This window comes from Echinops telfairi, unplaced genomic scaffold (assembly GCF_000313985.2).
Source record: "Echinops telfairi isolate 266 unplaced genomic scaffold, ASM31398v2 ScPeMD7_7441;HRSCAF=8479, whole genome shotgun sequence".
NCBI lineage: Eukaryota > Metazoa > Chordata > Mammalia > Afrosoricida > Tenrecidae > Echinops > Echinops telfairi.
The window spans coordinates 1,342,880-1,347,789 of NW_022111341.1; the positions used below are offsets into that span (position 1 = coordinate 1,342,880).

The 4,910-nt window shown below is 42.2% G+C and overlaps 1 non-coding gene across 1 annotated transcript; it reads right to left on the reverse strand.

The window, feature by feature from the left end:
• Positions 1-2,368: 2,368 nt before the first annotated feature.
• Positions 2,369-2,441, reverse strand: TRNAM-CAU. The gene has a single exon. It is a non-coding gene; the product is annotated as a tRNA-Met (tRNA).
• Between the last annotated feature and the right edge of the window lie 2,469 nt (positions 2,442-4,910).

Genomic DNA, 4,910 nt, shown 5'->3' on the forward strand with positions numbered 1-4,910 from the left:
AAAAAAAGGCAGGGAAGGAATTTTTGTCTAGGAACGAGGGAGAGAGCCTTGTACCTAGAACAAATTCAGGTTGGGTCTAGAAGGAGGTCAACTGATCCAGTAATCAAGCTTTATCCAGCATAATCAGGATTATGATAATCTGTGTTTGACAGGAAGGCTGTTACAGACCTTTGCCTGTGGCTAGAGGGGATCTGCCAGAAGCTTAATCTGAGTAGATAGCCTGCAGATGGGTTTTGGGTTCCCACTGTCCTCCACAGCCTTCCAAAAAATGTCAACGCTCTTGTTTTTTCTTCCCTACCTTGCTCTGCTCCCTCCCCTTCCCTGCCCCAGGTAAATTTTTTTTTTTTTTACCCCAAATCATTTTATTTGGAGCTAATCTGACATCCAGCATCATACTATTCCGTAGTTCAATCACACCAAGCAGTATTGTGCAGTGGCTACCAAAATCAGTTTCAAACACTTTCTTCCTTCTTAAACTCCCTGATATCAGTTCCCCCTCAGCGCCCCTCTTACCTCTCCCATCATACTCACCAGGAACCCTCCTTCTTGTTATCTCTATAGATCTATCTGTCCTGGGTTTCTGCCCTCTGTAATCTTGTTTAAGGTAATAGTATGCTATGAGCTGAACTCTGTATTTCCATCTCCTTCTTGTTATCTCTATAGATCCATCTGTCCTGGGTTTCTGCCCTCTGTAATCTTGTTTAAGGAAATAGTATGCTATGAGCTGAACTCTGTATTTCCATCTCTGCCCAGGGCTGCCCACACAGGGTAACACAGCTATGTTTGTTGGGCTTCAAGGCTTTTTGGTGATGAACGCACCAGGCCATCATTAATATTCCATTGCTGCTATTAATCTGATTACAGGTGCTGTATAAAGCAAACTTTTGATGGTGTTTGCTTCCCCTTGGAGAGTTTCTTGCACATTGAACTCCCATTTATTTTATACAGGACAGAATATACTCACCAGACAACAATCTAGCAACAGTCTCCACTGTATTCATTCCTTGGCAGTCTGGCTTGGAATGTCTGACGTTTGGTTAGTGTGAGTCAGTCCTGGATACCTGAAAAACTCCAGATGAGTGTGTGTGTGTGTGTGTGTGTGAGAGAGAGAGAGAGAGAATTGATTCTGTAAAAGAGATGAAGAGAATGTAGATGGTGCTCTACTCAACAAGTATTTATTGTTTTCTAAATACTGGAAACACGAGAACAAATACATATCTGTTTAAATAGACCAGACCCACTGGTCAGAGATAGACAGGGGAGCCCCTGAGACTATGGTCCTTGGTTGCTCTTCAGACCTGGCTCAAATTTTAGCCCAGCAATAGCCAGGTCTGTAGGGGCACAATAACACTAAGAAGTGATGCTTTCCTTAGAAGCGTCAACCCTTTGAGATGAGAAGGGCAGCCTTTGCCAACGACAACGTTCTAAAACGAAGAAGAGTTAGGAAAAGGAGGAATGGGGCTGAGAACACAGAGACTATGTAGAATAAGTGATGCTACGGTATGTGGAATGCAATCAGTGATAGAAAACAGAATGTGTATGCATTGTTGAATTTGCTCTGACAACCTTCCCCCAATTCACAAGAAGAAGTAAGATAATAAAAGAAGAAAACCATATGTAGTGAAAGTCTCCTGGAACTTACTATCTAATGAGCAGGAGTGGGGTGGGGTGGGCCGCGATGGAAAATAGACAATAAAGGTGTTAAATAAAAGGCAAAGACAACTTCATGTAAAACGAGGGGACTTTGAATAGTTCCGGGAAAAATGTAATTAAACGAGGATGGGATTTTTCCATAAAATTGTCGAATCACCCCCTTGTAATCAATTTACAAAGAAAATAAAATTTGATGGGAAGCTTTGAGTGAGAAATGGGATCAGAAAACTGTTAAGACCTGCTTATATTTACAGAAAGGCTATAAAGCAAAGATATTGCATGTATGGCTGAAAAAATAAAAATGAAATTGGGAATTGTTTAGGTCAGATAGGCTAAAAAACTCCAAATCAGCCTCTTTTATTGAGACCGGGGAAACGGAATATCAGGTTTTCAATTATGTACCTATTAATTTTTTTCTTTTGCCTATTAAAGTTTTCCAATAATTTAAGTTGCACCAATACAAGGATACTGTCTCAGGAAGAAAGCGATGCTCTTGCCACGGTCTGCATTAATCAGCAAACGACTACAGAATTGGAAACAGAGGAGTTTGGACAAAAGACCTCGCCTATCAGAAACAGAGAACAACGCGAAGTTTCAAGGACTAGAGAAGGGAAAGAAATGTAGGTTTCCCAGGAATTGGAAGGCAGTGGTGAGGGGGAAAGTTTCGACATCTACTCTGCTAAGTCTACCCGGACCGTTGTGGGCAAAACAGAAGTGCCCCCTCTGAGGCTCGAACTCAGGACCTTCAGATTATGAGACTGACGCGCTGCCTACTGCGCTAAGGAGGCACACATAAGCAAGGTCTCACCATATCATTTTTACCACTGAGGATGCTTGATTTCATGGCTGTAGTAGTGTCTTCCTCTTAGACGTCGAACAGAACGTATTCGCTCTGACCGTCGGCAACCGCGCAACAGCTGCTAAGACCGAATGGGATGGAGAAGCATCACGGCGGATTCCTTTTGCTTTTTCTTCCCTATTCTGACTAGATTACCCCCACCTCTCCGCGCAGGTGGAAACTTCTCTGACCTTCCAGCCAGAACCCTGCACACCTATCTGCACTGGACGGGCCTCTCTGCTACCCCCAGCCCTCCCCCATCCCTCTCTGGCCCATAGAGGATCTTTCCCATCAATATTTAAACACCTTCTAGGAAACTCCTACGCTTCCACACTTTCCAGGGATGGGTATGGAAGACTGGAGAAAGTACTAAAACCTATCTGAGAAATTGGGACTCCCTGACAAATAGGGGCTTAAAGTAACATGGATTTTGGTGTTAAATGGTGACTCAGCTGCGCACCTCTTAGGTCGGTGTTCAAACTTGCTCCTGCCGTGGCACGTCGGGAGACAGGCCTGGCAACCTGCTCCCCTAGAGATTACAGCCCAGAAATCGGCGCAAGGCGGTCTACACGGATTCACCATGCGTGGGAATCAGTGTGGCAGCCAGACGCCCGGTGTGTTTTGCACGCGGCATACCTGAGCCTTCTGTCGTCGTCGCCTGTTTGCTTGGACTGTTGCTGCTGCTGCTGCGGGCACCTCGCTTGGTGTTGGGTTTGCAGGAAGGAATCCTTTAGTGCTGCAGCAGCACTCTCGAGAGGTGATACAGCGCTGGTCATCCTACAGGAGAGAGCTTGCATTATGATATATATAGTACGGCCTTATTTTCAGACTCAGAGATTGTAACCAACACATCATATGGACAAATACAAGGGGACATTTTGATAACACGTATTGTACCAACAACCTTGCTCTACAGCAGTGGTTCTCAACCTTCCTCATGCCTCGACCCTTTCATACAGGTCCTCATGCGGTGGTGACCCCCAACCATAAAATTATTTTCGTTGCTACTGCATAACTGTCATTTTTCTACTGTTATGAATCGTCATGTAAATCTCTGATAGGCAGGATGTATTTTCATGGTTACAAATCGAACACAATTGAAGCACAGTGATTAATCACAAAAACAATATATAATTCTACATTGTGAAGTATTTATTTCTAATGACAAAGAAATGAACTTTTGTCTTGAGGCATGGTGCAGCATGGTTAACAGTCTTCACTCCGGGTACTCATATGTGGACTTATCTGCATGTGGGCGGACCCGCCTGGAGACGAATAGAGGAACGGTGTCTCGGTTCCTAAGACCTTCCGAAAGATGTGCTTTCCGATGGTCTTAGGCGACCCCTGTGAAAGTGTCTTTCAACCCCCAAGAGGTCGCGACCCACAGGTTGAGAACCGCTACTCTATAGGGTATCACCTTCAAGTGACGGACCAAATCCCAGCAACAAAAATTGTACTTAGCTTTTAACTACTTTAAATTGAAACAAGGATTTTCAAACTATATGAGTAGGTATGAAATTTAATGAAAACAAAACATAAAGAAATACTTGATATCTAGTGCAAATGAAATGTGCCGCTCATCTCTGCTTATTTAGTAGACATTTCAAATTTAATTTTGGCACATTCCATTATATTGCACACATATTATTTCTGTAAGTGGTCCCATTATTAATGACTAATTGTCTTTGTGCAACCATCCTATTGTTATTTTAAAAAATAACATTTATGTATCAGAAATAAACAATATAGGATAATATATGATTTTTAAAACATTTCTTTTAAAGATTTACATGTTAAAGTAATACTACATGTATTATATACTACCAAGGGGCTTAAAAAAGTTCATAGAAAAATGCAATTCAAAGATAAAAATATAAAATTTATATTTCTCAACATGAACTCCACCAAAGCTGACACTTTGTAAGTTAATAAATCAACGATTTAGTCCATCTCTCAAGAACTGATGGTTCTGGGGATTTAACCATGCCAATTCAGTCTTTTAAAAAAAAGTTTTTTAAATACTCCTGATTATGAGGTTTATTAGGGAAGCTCATGTGCTGCACAAATCAGCATCAAAAAACATTAGGGAAATAGTTCTTTTGTCCACAGCATGTCTTCTCAGCCTCAGCGCCCACCCTTGGATGTCTGCCTGGCTCAGACCAGTGCTACAAAGCTCCTTTAGGACTGATAAGTGCCCAGAGGGCCTCCCACCCCGCAAGCCAGCTTTCACCTCATACGCACCCAGACACTTATTCTTTTTTTTTTCTTTCCTTTTTAAAAAAAATCGTTTTATTAGGGGCTCGTACAACTCTTATCACAATCCATACATATATCAATTGTGTAAAGCACATTTGTACATTCATTGCCCTCATCATTCTCAAAACATTTCCTCGCCACTTAAGCCCTTGGCATCAGCTCA